The sequence below is a fragment of the Urocitellus parryii genome, chromosome 2, assembly GCF_045843805.1.
Source record: "Urocitellus parryii isolate mUroPar1 chromosome 2, mUroPar1.hap1, whole genome shotgun sequence".
In the NCBI taxonomy this organism is placed as follows: Eukaryota; Metazoa; Chordata; class Mammalia; order Rodentia; family Sciuridae; genus Urocitellus; species Urocitellus parryii.
The window spans coordinates 110,168,714-110,193,347 of record NC_135532.1 but is presented as its reverse complement, the minus strand read 5'-3'; positions in this window follow the sequence as shown (position 1 = coordinate 110,193,347).

The following is a 24,634-nucleotide window of genomic DNA, read 5'->3' as shown; positions in this document are numbered from 1 at the left end:
TTTGTGAGAACTGGATGGGAACTAAATGAGTCCAAGAAAGTGAAAAGAGAGCATTCCAAAGAGAACATTTTCCTCGTATTGGAGAGTGAAGCAAATGAGTGGTGCAAAGGAGCCAGGAGGGTGACAGTGTTGAATTATTGTGGAAATGGCAGATTTCGGAGACTGTGGAAATTGGGGGTTTGAACTTCTATGCAGGAAACAAGGGGATTATGAATATGAATTAATATTGAATATGAAATTATGAACTAATGAACCATATGTACCATCATTTAAGCCTTTTAATAGTCATTTAACTAGTGCATTCCCTGTGTTATTGTTATTCTGTGGCCTATCACAGAAATTGATTTGAGCAATAGTTTTTGTCCAATCTCCTTCTAATGAGTCTTCATGAAATACAAGGTCTAGAGAGTTAAACACTGAGCTCACATTCCCTTGCAACTAGCATTCTAGATATCAGCCCTGCCACCAGATGAACTCACACAAGACTGGAATTGAGTCCAAAGTAAATGGGAGAGAAGTGACACCAGACACAGTTTGCTAGTGGAATTGAAGCATGGAGCCTGAAGCTGGGGTGAGGGGCTTTTCTGGAAATTTCCCAGTTACATGATGGCTTCCTTTGGCTTCCTGTCATGGCAATAACAGCAGAGCTCCCTGAGAAGCACAGTTCAGGAGTATGGTCCTGGAACCTCAGCCTACTGTCTACTTCCTGAGCCTCTCAAAGATGCAACCAGCCATTTATCCTTCTGTAATAAATCTGGTTCTGCTTAAATTGGCTACTTTGAGTTCTATTCTCTTTAACTAACCTTGACAAATATTTATTCAATCTATACTGGTTTGGAAAAAAAAAGTTGTTATATCATGAATGGCTTGTTTATGAATACCATATGTAGGTACAGAAACACAGTGACATCTCCTTTGCTTCCTGAATTGTGAAATATTAAAATTCACAGCCTTATTATCAAACCCAATGTCTTTCTGTTTTTTAATGTAAAAAAATGTCCTATTTATAAAAAAATCTTGTCTGATATGATGTGTAATCCCAAGAACTCAGGTTGCTGAGGCGAGAGGATCACAAGTTTGAGGCCAGCCTCAGGAACTTAGTGAGACACTGTCACAAAATTATTTTTAAAATGGTTGGAGGGCTGGGGTTGTGGCTCAGTGGTAGAGTGTTCATCTAGCACGCATGAGGCACTGAGTTCAATCCTCAGCACCACATAAAAATAAAATAAAGATATTGTGTCCACCCAAAACTAAAAAATAAATATTTTTTAAAAAGGGGCTGGGAACGTATCTCAGATATAAAGCACTCCTGGGTTTTACCTCCAGTATGGGGGTGTGGGGCACTCAATCACTTGAGAAGATCACTGTTAAAAAACAAAGTATGATGCATATGTCAATTTATTGTTTCTAGAATATTTAAAATTTTGTTACTGATTAATTAGAAAAGTATAAAGTAATTAATTATGCTCAGGATATACATATTTGGTAATTGCATCTCAATGGTATTCAAGATGATTTTAATACATCCACTAAAATTCATTGTTGTATTAATGGTATAATTCACCAAGAAAATTTTGTGATGCAGTTAATAGATGAGAATTTTTATAATACAGGCTATTTGCAGAGTTCACTCAGGGATTTAAAGTTCTTTATCTCATACAAAAAGGAAATCAGACCCATAGAAGGCTAAGAGCAGCAAAAGTATACCACTCAGCTTATAAAAACGTAAATTTTGAAATAAAGGAAACATTTTTGTGGTTGCCAAGTGAAATAATAAAGCCAATATCTAAAATCTGTCAGTTTACCCTTAAATATACAGTGAGTGTTGGGTGTGTGGGTAGGCTAGCTTATAGCCAACTATTGGGAAAATGCTGTTTTAGTTTATTTTTGCTCCCATCAGCAGAATATAATTGTTTTGTTTTGTTTGAGACTAGGTCTCACTATGTTGCTCAGACTGTGATCATTCCACTTCTGCCTCCCAAGTAGCTGACCATCACACCCATTGAAACAAATAATGAAATCAAGCATTTGTGTACTGTATCTGTTTCGAATTGTAGGATTATATCAGATGGCATGTGTACATACATTATGAATGTATTAGAAAATCTTTTCTATCCAAAATGGCAATTATCAGTAATACAAATAATAATCAATATTGGCAAGAATGTGGGGAGAGAGCTGGGTGTGGTAGTGCATGCCTGTAATCGGGAGCTTGAGACAGGAGGATCAAGAGTTCAAAGCCAACCTCAGTAAAGGGGAGGCACTAAGCAACTCAGTGAGACCCTGTCTCTAAGTAAAATACAAAATAGAGCTGGGGATGTGACTCAGTGGTTGAGTGCCCTTGAGTTCAATTCCCAGTATCCACACTCCCCCCAAAAAAATATGTGGATAAAAATACTTTGATATGTTGGTGGTGGGACTGCAAATTAATACAACCACTCTAGACAGTAGTATGGAGATTTCTAAAAAAAAAAAAAAAAAAAAAAAAAAAAAAACAAGGAATGGAACCACCATATGACCCAGTCATCCCACTCCTCGGTATTTATCCAAAAGAATTAAAATCAGCATACTTCAGTGATACAGACACATCAATGTTTATAGATGCACAACTCACAAAAGCCAAGACAGAAAACCAGCCCAGGTATCTGTCAATAGATGAATGGATTAAGGAAATGTGGTAAAACACAATTCAGTTTTACTCAGCCATAAAGAAGAATGAAATTACAGCATTTGCAGGTAAGTGGATAGAAGCAGAGACTACTATGCACAACTATAATGCACTAATAAAAGCAAAAAATAAAGGAAAAGAAACAATCTTTATTACCATATGACCATGTTCTGTACTTGTTTAATGCAATAATTATGCAAATTCTAATACAATCATATTTCTCCTTGCACTGTCATGTTGATTGTCAGGTATCTAATACATATTTTTATTGGTTTAAATATTAAATCACTAATCTTGAAATATTGTGCTTTTGGACAACATTTTTAGAAAATACCGCAATGGATATTGGAATGATGAAACCTTAGAAATTTGTAATCAGAAGTAAATTGAACGTGAAGTCAATTTGAGATAGTATTTTGAGGAACTGACCATGGACACAGCATTGACTTTGGTTCTATGGCAATGACAGGTTCACCTGAAAACACAACCACCATACACAAAAGACACAGAAAAATCATAAGATGGCTAAATCCAAAGTCATGTCATGGTTGACTTTCACACAATGAGCCGTGCATCTGGGCCTTAGAGCCACTTTTTAATGTGCTCAGGAATGAGGGACAAGAAGCAGTCAGTCTGAGCCTAAACACCTAAGCACAGGGTTCTCTTCTTATAAAACACCTGCCTGCATGGCTCTCTCTCTTTTAAATTCTGAAGGTGAGTCTGTTTCCTGAAATTTATGCTCAAATGCAATTTGGAGTTCTTAAAAACATAATCTCCTTAACTTAAACATTTTGCATTTGCATGAGGCACCAGGGAATATGAACTGCTGCCCTAATTGAAACATGACTTAATAAGCAGTCCATGAAACCAGGAGAGCCCCTGAATGGTAATCCCAGCTTCAATGCCACTTGCTGTGTTTCTTTGGTTTAATTGAATAATGCACCAGAATTTTAGTCCCCTCATTTATTGGAAAGAAATAAACAGTGAGGGGAGCCACCACTGAAAAATGGAATAAATTAGGGTAGGGATTTTTTTTTCGCATTTTTATGGTGATGACCTTTATATGTTAAGTCATGTTTGGTGAAAATGAAGTTTGTATGTGACAGTTGAAAAGTCCACCTAAACCTATGGGTTAAGTCTTGGTTATTTACTTTGAGTCTATTATTATAATTACATGATGGAGTAATCTGCTAATTAGTAATTCAACAAACTAAGATGGTAAGAGATATTAAGAACAAATTAAATTTGGATGTGTTAATAGCAAAAATATTTCATAATTTACTGTTAAATGAAAATTTCCAGGGAGAGAATACAGTATCTTCTAGGAGGTGTGCTAAAACACAGAGGTTCTGACACAGCCACATAGTAATAATTTCCTTCCAGAGCCTGACACCATGTTCACAGAGCAAATGTCTCAAAGCCTGATTCAAATCAGGAGGTAAATCAGGGCAAACATCAGCTGTGGATGTCTTTTCTGGAATGTCATTTGGCTATCTTTGGTTACATCCAAAATTAATAAAGATTTTATAAACTTTTTAAGAAGGTCTGAAATTGTGAGCCAGAAAAATATTGAACTAGCAAGAACTGAGTAAACTTGTTGATGAAATGTTATATAACTATTTAGATTAGTTTTTTTAAACTATATAGCAATAGATAAAAATATCTACAGTAGAAAGTTAAATGAAAAAGTATACACTAAAACTGAACATGCATATATATCCTGGGACCCAGCAGCTTCACTTTGAAATATATAGCAAACCAAATTGGGTTTGTATGTATTTACCAAAAAATGTATGTACATTTATATTTACCAAAAGTCAGGAACAGGAATTTTCCTAGATTTTATTTGTTCTGCTATTGAACTCTCGAGAGAAATAGCCCTAGGCACCATTATACTTATTTTATTATTTTAATAACTTTTATAAGAAATAATTATTGTTTGCATTTTAAACCCAAAATAAGGGTTAGAAATTAATTCAATGGGAACTCAAATGGAATGATAGTAGACAGCAATTTTAAAAGTTAAAGGATCATGATCCTTTCTAACCTTAGGTGGGTGTGCACTTCACGTCCTTAAAGCCAGTCTCTGAAGATCGCTGTGCAGTTGGACACTACAAATCTCCGAGTGCCATTTGGCCAGCTGTAAAGGCCTGCACCTGTTGCCTTCAAGTGGAGGCATGACCGTGCCAGGACATGACACTGGGTGTGACTTTTCCCATTAACTTTGTGCTCAGCTCTCAGCTATGCTCTGGGAAACACCACTACAGTGAGACAGTAGCCGCTAACTTCAGACGTGAGTGAAGCCCCAGGACCCAGGAACTGTCAGCAGTAGAGGTGCAAAGCCCTGGCTAGAGATGGTGCTAGCAGGAGAGGGACAAAGATGACTGGGAGCCACAGGAGAGAAGCTGTGAGCTGTTCACTGGGTATAATGACTGTCCCAAGGTGAATTCATAAAAGTAACAAATCATGACATCTCATTATATGCTGACTTTAGTGTCAGCCCTCAGTCAGCAGGACTAACTGACACAAGCTAAAAATAAAACCAGTGATAAGAATCCCGATTCCCTTGGTCCCTGACACCATGGGAACTGTGTATGGATCGGACTGCTTCAGCCTTTGACAGCTTCGACTACTTCAAATAATAGAACGTCACTTAACTAGTTTAAATAGCTTGAAGATTCTGCAGTCACTACTTCAAAATAAAAACCCTGCCTGTATTTTATCTTATCTGAATACCACAACTAGTAAAGGGCAGAGGAGCTGAGAGTGCACCTCTACAAACACCATCAGAGAACATTTGGAAGCTCCAAATGTTCAGGCAGATACCAGGCCATTTGTCTCTCCTGTCAGAAGGAATGGGCTTGTTTCTGGCTTCTTCCTGGAAGACAATTTGTGGAGAGCAACAATATGCCTGTTGTTTACAAAACAGCATCTGTTCTTCCTACATGAAAATTATAATTCTTCTGTTGTTTCACGGAAAACTCTCCATAACCTCTCCCAAAACAAACAGCAAAGCCTGCTCAGGAGACCGGGTCTGTCCTAGAACACAGGTTACTATACTTTGTATTGTGGAAGTAAAACAGGAAGAAATTGCAGTGGTGGTGAAAAGATTTGCTTGTCCAAATACTAAAAATATCATTAGACTTAAATCACCATTACCCCCAAAAATAATCTCTTTGGAAAATTAACCCAAGGCTGAAAATTTAGGTGGGAAATCATCTACCCCGAGGGACTCTGTAAAATACTACATTCCTTCAAGGACAAAGTTTCAGAATTAAATATAGTAATGGCCAGAAACAACTTTATTTTTCAGTGGGTTTTTTTTCATTTTTCCATTCAACACCTATGACTCAGAATCTACTACCTATCAAACAATGGGAAATTACTAAAGAGGATAAAAAATGAATTGGAAGCAAAGTCTTCATGAGTTCACAATCTTACAGAAATTGATACCAATGGTAATAATTCAAGGGAATGTTATGATCTTATTATGAATCACTTCTAGGGCTGGGATGTAGCTCAGTGGTAGAGCACTTTCCTTACATACACAAGGCCCTGGGTTTTATCCCCAGTCCCGAGGGGGAAAAAAATGAATGAATGAATGAATGAATGAATCACTTCTAAGCCAGATGCCTGTGATACACCAATATTCCAGATTCTAGGAGCTGGTGGTAGACTGGGAACATCAGATACACAAGCAAAAAAGTTACAAAACAATAAGTTAAGGACGAAAGCCAAGGTATATAAAATGCATGCTCTAAAGTGACAGAAAATGTCTGGTTGAGCTTTTCAGAGAAGTCAAAGGATCCAAATGACTCTGGCCCTGGACAGCCGAGTGGGATTTTAAAGGACAAGAAGGACTTTTCCATGGAGAGAATGGTTGACAACATGGAGGCTGATGACAGCAAAGATCTTCCAAGAAAAATAAATAGCTCATTATGATACAAATGTGAGAAATGAGGGGTTCCTTCAGTTCTGCCGGTTATTCTGATGTAAGTATTTAAGATCATCCTTGTTCACTGTCAGAACTGCTCTTTTGGACAACATAGTATATGATCTACTTAGTGGTCATTCAGAATTACTGAACAGAATTACTGAAGAAAATGAATGAGAATAAAAAAACGCATGCCACAAAAATCAAGATATATTTTTTTTCTTCCTGAAGCAGAAGACATCAGAAATACTTCATTAAGGTTGTATCAAAATATGTGAATTTAGGGTTGAGGCTGTAGCTCAGTGGTAGAGCATTTGCCTTATACGTGTGAGGAACTGGATTGGATCCTCAGCACCACATAAAAGTAAATAAAGGTACTGTGTCCATCTACAACTAAAAAAAAAAAAAAGGATATGTGAATTTAAAGGTAAAATTGTCAGCTCTTTAGAGAGTGGACTGGAGGGAGGACATGAATTGAGAGTCTGATGTTATAGGACTGATCTGAAGTACGATGGAATAAACAATTCAGTTCTGCTAAAATCAACAAAATAGTAAAGAATGATAACCAAGGAAGACACTCAGATATCTTTTCCCATTCTCCAATGAAACTATTTTTGAAAACTTTACTATGTCCTTTAAGTTTCCAACCATGCATGACAGACCCCAGGTGAGGGACTCAGAATCAAGCCCACCAAGACCTAACTTCAAAATGTGTCCTATCTCTCTCTTCTATCTTCATTTCTTCCCTTCATCTGTATAAATTTATCAGTTATACTCATGTTTTAGTCAGCTTTTTTGCTCCAGTGACCAAGAGATCTGATAAGAACAATTTTAGAGGAGGAAAAAATCATTTGGTGCTCAGAGTTTCAGAGGTCTCAGTCCACAGATGGCCGACCATTCCTCGGGGACTGAGGTGAGGCAGAATATCATGATGGAAGAGTGTGGTGGAGAAAAGCAGCTGGGGACATGGCACCAAGAATCAAAGACTACTCTGCTCAACAAGAACAAAATATAAACCCTAAGGGCATGCCCGTCCTCCATACACACCTTACCTGCCTATGATTACCACCCAGTTAATCCCTATCAGGGAATTAATGTACTGATAAGGTTAAGACTCTCATAACCCAATCATTTCATCTCTAAACCTTCTTCTGCTGTCTCACATAGGAGCTTTGGGGGGAAACCTAATATCTAAACCATGACAACTCATTTCTTTAACTTTAAAAAGTTTTCCCCTAAGGTTCTGTCCCCTTTTCTCACACCTTGTGTCTCTATCTGTCTTGGAGAAATGGATTGCATTCACACCCCATGTCCTCTATTGTCTCTATTATTAAACAAATGAGAAGCCGCGCATGGTGGAGCACACCTGTAATCCCAGAGACTAGAAAGGCCGAGGCAGGAGGATCCTGACTTCAATCCTAGCCTCAGCAATTTAGCAAAGTTGTGAGCAACTCAGCGAGACCCTGTCTCTAATAAAATATTTTTAAAAGGCTGGGGATGTGGCTCAGTGGTTAAGCATCCCTAGGTTCAATCCTTGGTACCAAATTTAAAAAAAAAAAAAAAAACAATGAGAACAACAACGATATCAAAAATCTCAATAATAATTAGCACTGTGTGAGCCATGCACAGACACCACGCTTTACACACCCTGGCTTATCAATATTGCCTCAGCCCATCATATCGGTACTGTTATTATTCTTGTTTCACTGATGAGGAAGAGAACTTGAGTATCTGCGTCTCAAACAACAAAGCTTAGACAGGTAATCAAAAAAGGCACTCTCTGAGAAACATTAGCAGAGGGACCTCAGCTGTCACAAGGATGGCTGTATATTGATGACTCCTGATATAAATAATTCCAGAACTGATGGTTCTCTTTTAAACTCTAAGCCAATCTTTAAACTTCCTACAGGGTGTTCCACTTGAATAGTCTGCTGGAAACCCAGAAGCTACATGAGCAAAACTGAACCTATAATTACTCCCTCCAATAGTTGTTCCCAAAACCCTCCTTTTAATCTACACTGCATACTTGAGAGTAAACCTTAATTCTTCTCTACCTATCTTTCATCCTTCCTTTCTTTCTTCCTTCCTTTTTCAAACTCTAATCCTAGTTCTTCTCCAAAGATATACCTCCAAAAATCTCTCACCTAGCCATGCCTCCCTCCCTCTTCACTGCCTAAATGCGAGTCCCATAGTGTCTTAACTCTAACACAATAATAGCCACAGATTTTAATCTTACAACTTCTCCAGTTCCTCCCCAACATGTCAGTCACAGTCCCCTTTCCTACACAGCACTGACCTTGTCAGCCCCATGCTTTAAAACCGTAAAGTCTCTCTGAGCATGGGGGAACATGACTGTCACTTCAGTGACATGAGAGGCTGAGGCAGGAGGATCCATGTTCAAGGCCAGCCTCAGTCACTTAGTGAAGGCCTAAGCAACTTTAAAAAGAATGTCTCTCTAAATGAAAAGTAAAAAGGGCTGGGGATGTGGCTCAGTGGTTAAGCACCCCTGGTTCCATCCCTGATACCACACAAACACACATAGACTTTAAAGTCTCAAATGTAAGTTCCTTTTTTAATTTTTTCAAGTCCTCCCTGAGGAATAAAATCATCACTACCTTCAGAAGTTCCCTGTTCCAATATTATGCTAAAAGTGTTCACTATGTTCATGAGGGACATCCTGTATGTTTCCCCTCCCATCCCAGGTTGTGCCTGCCTTTGTGGTACAGATCTGGCCTTATTCCCCCACATACTCAGCATAGTGTGTAGCGTCCATATCAAATAAATGTTTACTTGATTCATTGATTTTGAAATGTCTAGGTGATAATCTTATAGTATCAGGTCTGTGTGACAAAGCAAGTGCTAAGCATACTGGAGTTTTCATTTATAAAGACACCCTACTACAAATGTCTCACTAGAAGGAAAATGGTTGTGAGAAACAGTATCCAGTATCTCCAGCCTCTAGCAGAAGGTGCCAAATCTCATAGAAAACTTTGCTGCAAAGAGATTTTTCAGACCAAGTGATTCTGGCCAGGTGCAGAGATCAGATGATGAGCTGGTGAAATCCTCTGTGCATCTCCATATTGAAGAATGGTCTGAATGCTTCTGAGATTTTTCCTTCCCATCTGCCTTTGCTTTTTCCTCCACACAGTCATGACTTAGAATGTTAATAGCCTTTTAAAAATCAATATTCTCTCATTAGGCTCCCGTAAGGAGTGCAGCACAGGTCTGGCAGGTGAGCCATTTCGGCACTGGCTATGAAAACAGCTGCAGACCTTTCCCAGGGACATCAGATGGTATGCAAAAGGGCAGAATGTGGCCTTAAGATGAAACTGAATGCCAAGTCAAAATTCATTTAACTTATATTTTATTTATGATTCAATGAATTAATAATCAAGGATATTTGCATGGGCAAGTTTTTTAAGCAGTGGAGTATCCTTTGATTGAGTTAGTATTTCCCTTTAAATTATATTTAAAATATTAGCATACTAAAGCACATTGAAGTAAAATCCAAACACCCATTTGTGAAAATTTTTCATACCTTAGGCAGATATTACCAATCCAAATTAGTAGTCAGCAAGGGATACCACCATACTTTGTACAAGCTAAAGTCCATCTGTGACAATGTTTGTTTTGATAGCATTTTCTTACGGTAAAATTAAATAAAAATATGTGACTTGATTGGTCTTTTAGCTTTTAACCTAAAGCAATACCCTTCAGCATTATTTTTCTAATTCATGTCTAAGAAGCCTTCTCAAGTAAGAATCTACATAAGTTCAAGAGTGATAAAGTACGTAGAAATGAATACTATTTATATCAGGAGACTGAAGCATACAAAGTGGTTCTTGATTTCCCAAAAATTGTAATTAATACTGGATGAATCTGAAGCCTCCTTGAGCCACTTTGAACTTTTAATTCCTGTTTGGTATATATGTATCCAGATCTTTCTTCTGCCATGTTTTCATATGCATTCATGTAGAGAGAAGTGATAGATTTGGGGATGTATATATTTATATCATGCTGCAAACATTATTCTGAAACTTATTTTCACATAATCTTATTTGCAGTGAAGAACAGATGACCAAGCTGGATGGGGTGATGCACACCTGTAATCCTAGCTACCCAGGGGAGTAAAGCAGGAGGATCACAAATTCAAGGACAGCCTGGGCAACTTAGCAAAACTCTGTCTTAAAATAAAATTTTAGAAACGGTTGAGGATGTAGCTCAGTGGTAGGCTCTTGCCTAGAATGCATCAACAAAAATGAAAAACAAAACCAGATAACCAACAGGGAATCTTCAGCTCCACCCTTTATCACTCTGTGACCCCAGGCAAGTTTCTAAACCTCCTCCCTGTCCCAGTTTTTTCCAACTGGAAGGTGAAAATCATAATATTACCTCCCTTATAGGGTTTCTGAAGGTTTAAATGAAATTTTTTTAAAACAGTGTGTGATACATGACATAAATTCCATATGTATTGGCTTATTAGTATTAGTAGATACAATCATCTCTATTATTATTATTATTATTATTATTATTATTATTATTATTATTATTATTATTTTGGTACCAGGAATTGAACCCAGGGATGCTTAACCACTGAGCTACATTTCCAGGCCTTTTTTTTTTTTTTTTTTTTTTTTTTTTGTATTTTATGTAGAGACCAGGTCTCACTGAGTTGCTTAGCACCTCGCCGTTGCCGAGGCTGGCTTTGAACTTGCAATCCTCTTGCCTCAGACTCCCAAGTTGCTGGAATTACAGGTATGCACTCTGCCAAGCTCCCTTTTTCTTAATTACAGAATATTTTTTCTAAATTCTTGATCACCTTCATCTGGAATTCCTGGGGACCTCCTGCATCTCTTGGTTCTAAACATCTCTCACACACTGACAGTGCTCACATCTGTGTCTCTGGGTGGGACATTTTCCCTGCACTGCAACTTCAGCCATAGCACAGCCTTCTCTGCATCTCCAGCAGGTCCAACAAAGATCTCAGACCCCTGGCATCAACACCTGTGCTCCTGCCCTTCCCCACCTCCCCTCCCCTCTCTTCTTGCTGATCAGCACAAAGCCCTTGGGATCCTGCCTTCTCATCTTTGTCTCTTGCACATACATCCTATCTGCAGGAACTGCTGGTGGCCCTGTCTCCCACACACACACATGCAGCATCTGACCTCTCCCCCCATTGAAGACCACAACTCTTGTCATAGCTAGTCATTCTACAGCTGGTTCAGTCGTCTGGATTCTTACAGTAGCTTGCATACTACTTCCCTAGAATCCTTCAGTCAGTTCTTCACATAATGTCAATCCCATCCTTCTATGAAAACATAAAGCAGACCTCTGATCAAAACTGCAGTCCCTCCCTCTTTGAATCAAAACCAAAGTCCTCAACAGCTTCAAGCCCTACCTAAATCCCACCATCACACTTGAAACCCCCTCTCTGAGTTATCTTTCTTGCTCATTCTGCTCCAGAATCTGGCCTTCCTGTTACTCTACCTAGCACCAGGCATGTTCTGACCAAAGGCTTCACACTTTGAGAACACGCTTCCCCCAGCCTTCTCCTTGAGGCCTCTGTAATCACACAGCAGTATGGTATTTTTATGTCTTTATCTCCCATTATAATAAAAGCTCTGTAAAGACTGGTAGTTTTGACTCTTTTGTTTGATGCTTTATCTGCAGCACCTCGGATAGTGCCTGGCATACACTACCCGTAAATATCAGTGGGATGAATATTAGTAAATATTTAGTAAACAAATAAGTCAAGGCACTGACTTATTTACCTATTCCTTTGACATTTAAACAATTATTGCCTCCTCAATATACACATCTGAATGGGTTTTCCTAGAACATGTATCAAAAAGTAGAAATGCAGATGAAATATTTGTACAAATTCATTTAACAGTTACTGCCCCCTTAGCTTCCCAAAAGTCTATAACAACCTACATTTTCAAGAACAATATATAAAAGCACTTCTTTATAAAATCAGGCTCTCAGATTTGTGCCTGTTAATCTAGATTTCCTTTGGCTCAGATGATCTTCTCTATCCTCCACTCTCTTTCTCTCCCTGGTGAGTTCCTACCCATCTTTCAAAACCCAACTCAATATAATGATGCTATCCAAGGAAGGGTTGGGAAGGGTAGGGGAAAGAGGAGATGGAGGAAGTCTGAATAATGAAAACCTCAATAATCTAAATACACACAGGAGGAATGAGTTCAGCACACTGGGTGGACTACAGTCACCACGAATTACTATCTATTTATGAAGAGCTGCAAGAGAGAAGCATAAACACTCTGAACACAAGAAAGGAAAAGGAGCGGAAAGTGCTTACTATATTGATTGGACCATTCTACCGTGTATATGCTTATTGAATCATCACACTATGTTCCATAAATATGTACAGTTAATATGCCAATTAAAAATAAAAACTAAAATAATAAGTTAAGGAGAAGAAGAAACTCAATTGCCCAGAGGTAATCAATCTACTCTGATTCCTCTAGGTGGCTCAATTAGTCATTTTCCCTGCTGAGGTTTTCTAACACATATTTTATTTTATAGAGCTATGCTTTAGTCCTTATCATGTTGATTTGTAATTTACTTATTTGTATGTCTGATATTTTCATTATACTGTGAATTCCAAGAATCTAAAATCTCAGTGTATCTTTGAATCTGTGTAGGATGTGAACCAAGAAAAAATCAATCAATAAAATAGCATTTCCTTGAATAAATTTGTTCCCTGGCCCTCTCACAGGGATTATTACTCAACACTTCTCAAGCAAAGCTCAGGAAATGAATTTGTATTCACTACCTTGGACATCTAATGGTATGGACTCACAGAACATACTTTAAGGAATACTTGAAGAACACCTACAGAAAGTATAGAAAGACCACACATTAGAAAATTGCATCTTTACATACCTCCCACCATGATCATGGGTAAGTTTCTTTAAATTTTTGGTATTATCAGGCAATTTTCTCAAAAGCTTATGAATATCACCCAATTGACTCGGTAAACTTCCTGACAATAAAGAATTCACTGGTTACAATTTACCAAAGTTAAATTAAGTCGAAGAACTCGAAATTAAGTTTCCTGTTGCTTCAGTGGTATGTCTCAATTTATGGGAATAAGAGCCAGAAGAATTCACACAGCTTTCAAACAGGAGGAGACGGGATCAAAGGAGCACATTGTCCAGTACCTGAGCAGTCAGACATACAGAGTCACTGGCCCCCATGTTCACATCAGTCCCCTCTTCACAGAGGGGAAAGCTGAAGTTCAGAGTGCCCAGGAAACTTGCTTAGGTTCACACCCTCCCAGGAACTGGTGAAATTCAGATTTTAACCCAAGTTTTTCCAGCTCTAAAATTCATGCTGTTTTCCCATATATCAATTGCCTTCCAATACTTCAAAAGCATAATGGAATATGTAAAATGCAGATTTATGTTTCTTGAGATGAAGAGTGACCCAACACTGCCACTTACTAGTGTGATCTTCTTCAGGCCCTTCCATCTCTTTGGACTTTGGGTTCAGATGAGAGTAATGTATGAAGAGAAAGGTCAGTGCTGACCAAGAGACCTGCAGTAGCAAGACAAGCACCAGTACCTGTAAGGAGACCACATAAGAGTTCCATGTGCTTCTCATTAGGGTCTTAGACCAAAATTGTCATGGGCGTGGTCTTTCCAAAATGTGTGGCTAAAGAAGTGTTTCGAATGAAAGCCACATTCTGCCATGGTGGTAGCAAGTTCAAGTCCCAGCTCCTCCACCATCTTACAAGGTATTTGAAACCAGAGAAAACCCATAGGCTTTTCAGCTTCTGTATCTCATCCACAAAATAAAAATGATAACAGGATCTCATTCATGGTGCAATTCAATGAGCACATAAAGTTCTCAATGTATCGCCTACTACCCAGTAAATCTTGGTTATTATTAACTATTGTTGCTGTAGCACAGTATTCTCAAGTGGTCAATATAGATATCTCAAATCATTTTCATTATCTTACAATCAGAAACTATACTCAGTATGTTTAGATATCATGGCTCAAGCCAGCAGGGTGTATAAGCTCTATCTCAATGCTCATTACAGCTTGGAAATTTGACTCAAGCTTTCAGTCTCTGTTCATTTGCTGTTGGATAACTACGATCTAAATAAAATCCCCAGGGAACTACTAACTTCGTATTTTTTGTATAAATAGAGATTTGTAATTGTTTTATCCAAGTCTGAAAACTCATCCCATATTCTATCTATTGAACAACAATGCATATAATTTATATTCCATTTGTCACCAGGCCCAGTGGCACATGCATTTAATCCCAGCTGCTCAGGAGACGGAGATGGGAGGAATACAAGTTTGAGACCATCCTGGACAACTTAAAATATAAAAATGACTAGGGAGGGCCTGGATTTTGACTCAGTGGTAGAATGCTTGCCTAGCATGTATGACACACTGGGTTCAATTCTCAGCACCACCGCATATAAATAAATGAATAAAATAAAGGGTCATCAACATCTTTAAAAAAAAACTTTTTTAAATGACTAGGCATGTAGCTCAATGGTAGAGCATCCCTGGATTCTATACCCAGTACTATAAAAAGAACCTATTTATCTATTTAACAAGATTGCTCATTTAATATTATAATCACTCTCTTAACTTTTTATTTCCCATCTGGCAATACCTATAAAAATTTTTGCTTACATTAATACATTAAAACACTGGAATTGGGGCTGGGGATGTGGCTCAAGCGGTAATGCACTCGCCTGGCATACGCAGGGTGCTGGGTTCGATCCTCAATACCACATAAAGTGAAATAAAGATGTTGTGTCCACTGAAAACTGAAAAATAAATATTAAAAAAAATTCTCTCCCCCTCTTCTCTCTCTCTCTCTCTAAAGAAAACAAAAGAAAAAAAAACCACTGGAATCAATCATGCTGATAATAAATTAGTATTTGTTTTCACATGAAAAGGTATAATGAAATGTTAATGATAGAAACAAAGTTTATGCTATTTAAAGAAATATAAAAGTACATGTGTAGGTTGATATATGTTAAGATACTATAAGAAAAATTTATAATGCCATTGTTTTAAATCAATCTAAAAAAATTTGATAATGGTTGACATTTTATTCTACATATTACATAAAGATGGTTGAATGTTCACATTATATACTATATTTGTAAAATAAGTATTTAATATTCATACAAAACTAGAATTTTTTTAAAATATTTATTTTTTAATTGTAGATGGACACACAGTATCTTTATTTCATTTTTTTTTTAATGTGGTGCTGAGGATCAAACCCAGTGCCTCAAGCATGCTAGGCGAGCACTCTACCACTGTGAGTCACAATCTCTGCCCTAGAATTTGATTTGTATATAAAAAGCAGGGCTAGGGATATAGCTCAGTATTAGAACTCTTTTCTAGCATGCAGAAGGCCCTGGGTTCAATCCCCAGCATCACAAAAGGTAAAATAAAATAACAAAAATCAAAATGAATTATATAAAAATTTTCCTTCTGGTAAGATTTTTTAGTTACCAGAAAACATAACTAAGCAACTAAATTAGAACATTGCTTGATCCAATTAATTTTGTACAATATCTTGTGGATTAAATAAAATTATTAGGTAACTCAGACCTGAGAAAGCTCAAATATATTCAACAAAAATTTGAAGAAAGGAACATTTTACTTATACCCAATTAACACACAATCATTCTGGGTGATGGTTTAGAAAACTAGAATGTTAAGATCCATTTTTCTGAAAGACAATAAATTATTCTGAGTTGAAAAAGTAATATATGGTGCTATGAAGTTAACATTCGTGTTGAGATGCCAATAACATAAATCAGCTACTTGATCTCAGTAACCCCTAGGAGAGGAAGCCAAAGGTATCCTATCCTCAACCTTGAATCAAGCTCGTTTAACACAAAGCACATGTCAGAATGAATAAACAACTCATCTTTACAGTGTCTAATTATTTTAATATTGAAACTTCTTATTAGAAAATAATTCTATGAAGTGTAAACTATTAATATTATTACCTATTATCAATTACAAATTACTTCCATCCACCATCTCAATATATCTGGGATAATGCATGAAAACTATTTGAAACTGAGTTCATTTGTTTTATCTAACTTTATTCTTCATGCAATCTGTGTTTTTCTACTTAACATTCTACTTGTAAAGTGTTAAAATAAAACAAGTTTATATTAAAACACTAGGTTGCTTATGTAAACAGCAAGTTTCTCGGTTGTCACCATAGAGGACAAATGAGGTATCAAATTAAATTTTTCATATTTGTTTTCTTATAAAACCCAAACTTACATTTCGGTGACTTTTATTCAAACTCACTACTGCTAAATTGCAAAATGTTGTCTTTGTCCTTAAGACCATGACAGAGAACTTTATCTGTATTCAAATTGCCTACTGGTTTGTGGTATTTCAATAATAAAACAGCAGGATTGAAGGCTCATGATGAGAAATCTGACTAATTACCTGTTAGATGATAGATGGTTGTAACTCGGCAGTGCCAGTCACTGAAAACAAAACACTTCGAGATATCAATCAGCTTCCTGACAAATCCAATTTCCTTCATATTCAGTGGACAATAAATGGGAATTTTACCTCTACATCTACAGAGCACAGTTTTAACTTTAAAATATGCATAATGATATTTTAATAAAGTACATTTTTTAAGTAAATTAGTATTTAAAGACCTGACATATTCATATTTCAATCTCACAGCTTTTAAATAGATAGATGGTGGAAATAATTAACATTGTAAATCTGTATTGTATTCCATTGTGGAGGGCAAGGTGTACTTAATAGTAGTTTTCCTATTTTCTTTCTACATTTACATTTAACTCAAATTATTCACAACAACTCTAATGGCTGTGTTCACTCCCTTCATTTTTTTTTTAATTTTGTGGTAAATGAGTTGGATGAACATTCTACATGAGATGCAAAAAGCAGAATGCCCAATTAACACTGCCACATACCAGCATGTGGGCAGAGTTAAAGCAAAGAGGGATTGAAGCATGGAAATTGAAAGCAGGCTCAGAGAAACACCTCTTTCTCCCTTATGAGGAGTGACTACCTCGTCAACGTTGGGAATTTATGGCTAACTTTAATAAGTGATAACCTTTCATATCATTTTCTATGTTAAAACAAAGAAAATTTAAAGATGGCAGAGGAATGGAAAAGGAAGAGAAAGCGTTTTTTTTTTTTTCCTGTTTATTGAAGAAAACTGATCTTGCCTTCTGAGATCAAAAAGTTTGATAGTATATAGTATGTAAGCAGACACATTCTAATGTTTCTGGGGAGGGGAGGTAAATTGAAGTAACTTCATGGAGGAACAATTTGACAACAGCTCTCGAAATTTAGACACATGGAAGCAGCAAGCCACTCTAGGAATGTCTCCAATAATTATCAATTATCCTCATCCACCTCTTTGAATGCTCACGGCAGTTATTGCATTTAACAGGAAAGCAGATCTTTAAACTGGAAATAATTGAGGATTCCTCTATATAAATTGGTGCAATAAAGTATGTACGTTCACTTGAAAATTGCTGAGAGTATATTTTAACTGTTCTATCACACAAACACACACACACACACACACACACACACAAATCATAAGTGATATGATGGACATACAGCTTCATTTAATCATTTCACAATGTGTGTGTATAAATATCACTTTGTACTCCATTAATACATATCATTTTATTTTATTTGTCAACTAAAACTGATTTTTTAAAAATATAATTAGAGGCCTAAAATAAATGTTACTTTGTAAATAAATAATATGTGTATCTCCCTACAAAAGCATAAAGTAGTCTTTTCTTTTACTTTCCACAATTTTTAATGGTGCATGATGTTGTACTTAATGATCTGTTGCTACATATTCATATGTGCACACAATATAAATATATAATTTGGCAATATTCTGCCCCTCCCCAAGCTACACTTGCCCCTCCCCCCCTTTCTCTCATCCCTTGGTCCCTTGTCACTACTGATCTCCCTTTGATTTTCATAAGATCCCCCACTACACACACACACACACACACACACACACCTTTCTTTTCCTTTTTCCTGTCTAGTTTTTACATGAGAAAAAATATATGACCCTTGACCATCTGAGTTTGGCTTATTTTGCTTGATATCGTGGTCTGAAGTTCCATTCATTTTCCTACAAATTATAATTTCATTTTTCTTTACGGCTGAATAAAACTCCATTGTGTACACATACCACATTTTTTTTATCCAGGCATCTGTTAATGGACACCTAGGTTTGTTCCAGAGTTTGGCTATTGTGAATTGTGCTGCTATAAACATGGGTATGCATGTGTCACTGTAGGATAATGATAATTTTAATTCCTTCAGTTAAATACCAAGGAGTGGTATAGGTAGGTCATATGGTGGTTCCATGACTAGTCTTTTGAGGAATTTCCACACTGTTTTCCATTGTGGTTGTACTAACTTACAATCCCAGCAACAGTGTAAAAGTGTTCCTTTTTCTCCATACCCTCTCCAGCATTTATTACTATTTGTATTCTTGATGTCTGCCTTTCTGACTAGTGTGAAATGAAATCTCAGTGTTGTTTTGATTTGCATTTCCCTAATTGCTAATGATGTGGAACATTTTTTTCACATATTTACTAGGCATTTGTATTTCTTCATTGGAGAAATGTCTGTTTAATTTATTTGCCCATTTATGAATTGGGTTATTTGGGATTTGGGGTGTTAATTTTTTTTATTTCTTTACATAGTCTAAATAGTAATCTTCAGTGAGAAGAGTAGCTAGCAAAGATTTTCACCCACTTATAAGTCTCTCTTCACATTCCTAAATCATTTTCTTTGTTCTGCAGAAGCACAGAGCATTAGATAGTTTTTAATGGTGACACATGCTTGGGCACGGTGACACATGTCTGTAATCCCAGCAGCTCAGGAGGCTGAGGCAGGAGGATCGTGAGTTCAAAGCCTGCCAGAGCAAAAAAATTGAGGTGCTAAGCAACTCAGTGAGACCCTGTCTCTAAATAAAATACAAAATAGGGCTGGGATGTGGCTCAGTGGTCAAGAGCCCCTGAGTTCAATCCCCAGTACTAAAAAATAAAAATAAAAACATAAAAAATAAACCAAAAAAAAATACATAGTCTTTAAGACCTATATATGTGATTTTGGAATAATACTAAAGACACATTTTAAAAGAAAATAAGACAGATATATGTGAGCCTTTTTTAATTATATAAATATAAACACAAATATGTTTGTGTATAGAAAATTTGCAGAATGATACTTGGAGAAATGCCACCTGAGTGGCCTTTGGGAGAAGAGCCTATAGCTCTGTATTCAAGGGAAAACTCAATTTTCCTTTTGTCATCTATTTTATTGTTTGAAATTTTATCATGTCTTTATCTCCTTTCAATACTAAATAAATGAAAATAAAAAGAATACATTCATCTCTACATACTCTGCACATAAATGCACACAGATAGGCCCAAACTTTGCTAACTGTTTCACAGTCAAATATTTGGAGGGTTAATTGAGTCCCGAAATTTCCTAACATAACTATGGGAATAGTAGTGAAAGCCATGACCTAAGTCAATGCTGAAGAGTTGAACTTGGACTTGGCCATGCCTTGAGGCTGACTACTTAGCTGTGACCTAGACTGTGACTAGGTCAGTCTGGTGGGAAAGCACATCAGGCAGGCACTCCCTCTCCTCAGTCAGACAGGAAGTCTATTGTGACACAAAATTCAGGAAAGTTCCAGAAGTAAGAAACTCATCCTCAATTGATTGGATGCCAGAATACTATGAAGATGTTGGAGACGGATTCCTCCTCTTTTCAGGACAAACACACAGACTTGTGTCACACAATGCTTTGTCTTTCCATGGACTCCTTGCAGGAGAAGAGATAGACACCTTTGCTGGACTAGGTGGCACACTCCTATAATCCTAATGACTCAGTTGGGGAGACAAGTGAATCATAAGTTCAAGGTCAATCTCAGCAACTTAGCCAGGCCCTTAGCAGGACCCTGTCTCAAAATAAAAAATTAAGGGAAAGAAGGGATGTAGCACAATGGAAAAGTTTCCCTGGGTTCAATACCCAAAAGAAAAAGAGTTGGACATTTGGAAACTTCAGAGCAAAGCCATAATTGACCAAGAACAGCGTCAGGGCTAACCTTGGCAAGAGAAGGAACATACCTTCAAATACCAATGAGCAGGATAAAAGCATTAGCACATTAAGTACAAAATCAAGAGGAAAAAGGACAAAAATCTTTCATCCTAAAGTGATGAAAAACTAAGGCCAAGGTGTAACTAATAATAACAGACCTCACTGAAATGACTGTGTGCAGAAGTAGGGATGCCCTACAAGAGGAGAATAGATCTGAAACAGAATAGTTACTTGTTTCCAAATTTTGACCAAGGATTGTCCTAGCCAAAAAAAGAGAAAAAAAAATGTAGGTACAGTTACAGATATTTGTATCAATAATTAGAAAAAGAATAAAATTTTTACATTGTAACATCCTTTTTCCCATTAAATATATACATGCATTACATATTTTTCAGAACATATTGAAAGATTAACTTTAAACATTAAAAGACATAACAAAATAATATTAAACAAAGTAAAAATAATTATGCATCATATGAGGTACTGGTACTTACATTTCTGGTGGGAAATTAAAATGGCTCTTTTTTTATGGTCTCCACAAAATTAAACCTGTACTTTTCCTATCAACCAATGATTCCACTTGAGTATTCAAACAAAGGAAATGAAAACATATAACCAAAAAAGAATTGCACCAAAAGGTCTGTAACACATTTATTCCTAATTTCTGCAAACTGGGAAAAATGAAAATGCCCATCTATAAGAATATGGAGAAACAAATTGTACATTAATACACTTGAATATAACACAGCAATAAAAATGAATAAACTACTGATACAAGCATCAGCACCATTCTGAGAAAATTAAGTCATATGCAAAAAGTAAATACACACTATATTTAAATTGATACAAAACATGAGAAAAGGTAAAAATCAATCTGTACTGACACAAAGTATATCAGGGTTTTCCTGAAACCATGGCTGTGCAAAGTTGATCAGGAAGAAGTGAGAAAATGCTCATTTATATATTGGTTGTGGTGGTTGGTGCATAGTGATATAAATTTGTTAAACTTTCCCAAAAATGTAGATTTAAATTGAGCACATTTAATTATATCTCAATTATACCTAGATGAAGTCAATTTTTAAAATAAAATATGGTAATATTAATAGTGAAAACTCTGTAGAGTTTTTCTGTCCTTCTAGGTAAGTAGCAATTCAGGAAGAAATGGGGTTAATAAAAATGGGGTTAATTTACTGAGTGGTGGAATTGTGGCTAAAAGTTTTCTATCCTTCATTTTGAACACAATGTTGATAATATTTTAAATATTTATAATGCATAAATTCATGTCATGTATATCTGTATTTATTTATTCATATATGACTGGAAAGTAAATAGAAATGAAACAAAATATTTCCTATTTAGAGCTGAAGTCAACGAATATTTAGAATCTACCATATTCAAATTCTATGTTGATACTTTGATACAGAAATATGAAGGACAGATTCTCCTCTCTAGGTGTTTTCAGTGCAGTATGACAGATAGATGCTTGTCAAGAATATATTTAGTGCCAGATGTGGTGGCACCCCCCTGTAATTCCAGCAGCTCAGGAGAATGAGGCAGGAGGATCTTGAGTTCAAAGCCAGCTTCAGCAACTTAGCAAGACAGTAAGTAACTCAGTGGGACCTTGTCTCTAAAAATATAAAATAGTGCTGGGGATGTGGCTCAGTGACTGAGTGCCCCTGAGTTCCATCCCCAGTACCCCCCACCAAAAAAAAAAAAGAATACATTTAATACTTTAGTTGGATTTAAAATGGGTAAAGTATCCAGCTCTTTTCGTTTGCTTGCAAATATCATATAGGTGTTCTTCTTTATGGTTAATACTATTTTGTGTATATATAGCATAAATTTTTTATCCATTCATCTCTTTAAGGGCACCTAGGTTAGCTTCCTAGTTTAACTATTATGAATTGAGCTACTATAAAAGCTGATGTGGCTGCATCACTGCAGTATGCTGATTTTAAGTCTTTTGATATAAACTGAGGAGTGAGATAGTTATATCAAATTGTGCTTCCATTTCTAGTTTTTGAGGAATCTCCATACTGCTTTCCAAAGCAGTTGTACCAATTTACTTTCCCACCAGCAATGTATGAGTGTATCTTTTCACCCACATCCTTGCCAACACTTATTCTTACTTGTATTCTTGATAATTGCCATTCTGAATAGAGTGAGATGGAATCATAGTGTAGTTTGACATAAGTGACATAAGCTTTTCCCAAAAAACAAAAGTAAAATGTTTCTGCTGACATATGAAAGGTAACCCACAATAACTAGGAAAGGGGAAGAATAAATATTCAGCAGGCTATACAGAAAGGAATGAGGGGAAGGAAGTGGAAATGAGAGAGAGCAAGACAGTGAAATTAATCTGAAATTTTCCTTTATATTTATATGAATACACCATAGTGAATCCCACCAGCATGTATGTCCATAAGGATGGGGTCCTAACTACAATAAGATATATTCCATGCTTGTACAATTACATCAAAATGAATTATACTGTATTGTATAATGAAAAAATAACCAAAAAGTAAAAAAATAAAAATATTTATTAAACAAAAAATAAACTAATTAATTTAAAATAAAATAGGTAATGTCTAGTCCTCATTATGAATCCACTTAGAAAATGTTGAAGATGGATCAGCGAGAATATTGGGGAAGAAAAATGCAGGAGATTACCAACATATGAAGAAAATAAATAAAAGGAAGACTCAAGTTAATAGAAAATCTTAATGTACTATATTGAATGAAATCATGGCTAGAGAAGGAAAATATAAGTAAAATACAAAAGGAAATCCAAAAGGAGTATAAATGTAAGACTTTCTATTTAAGGTTTCCAAATAGATAAAATATAAACTAATAAAACAAGCTTGATTCAGCAATCCCAGAAGAATGGAAATGGGTGTGCTCAAGAGATATTTGCATGCATAAGTTCATGGCAGCAGGACTCAATAACCAAAGTATGGAAACACACTAAGGATCCACCAGTGGATGAATGGATTTTTTAAGTGGTATATAAATAAATGGACAACTTCTCAGTGTTTAAAAAAATGGAAATTCTGCCATTGCAATAACATGAATGAACCTAGAGAACATTATATTATGTGAAATAAGCCAGATAGAAGAAACAGGTACCATAGGGTCTCCTTATTTGTGCAATCTAAAACAGTTGACCTCACAGAAGAGATAGAATGGTTACTACTAGAGTCAAAGGAGATGGTGCTGAGATGGGGAATGGAAAGTATTGTTCAACAGGTACAAAGTCTTAGACAGGAGGAAGATGGCTGGGAATGTAGCTCAGCAGGCAGGAGCCCCTGGGTTAAATCCCTAGCACCAAAAGAAAAAACAAAAGAGAGAAATAAGTTCTGTTGTCTGTTGCATAGCACATTGACTATATTAAGAATGTATCATATACTTTAAAATAGCTAAAAGAGAGAATTTTAAGTGCTTTTACATTGCATTTGAGGTCATTAGCCTTATCTGATCATTCTATACGGTATGTGTATATCAGCATGTCACATTGTACCTCACAAATACATATAATTATTATCTGCCAATAAAAATAAAACGTGGAAAAAAAATAAGCTTGTGGGGCTGGGGTTGTGGCTCAAGTGGTAGCATGCTCGCCTAGCATGTGTGAGGCACTGGGTTCGATTCTCAGCACCACATAAAAATAAAATAAAGATATTATGTCCACCTAAAACTAAAAAAATCAATATTAAAAAAACAAGCTTGAGGAACCAATTATTTGTATTATCAAATTATAAATGCCTATATTACAGGATGTACATTTCTAGATATTAACACAAATATTAATCTGTACATTAATTTAAAATTAATTAAAAAATCCAAAAATGCATACCAAATATATTTCAAGTCTTCAAT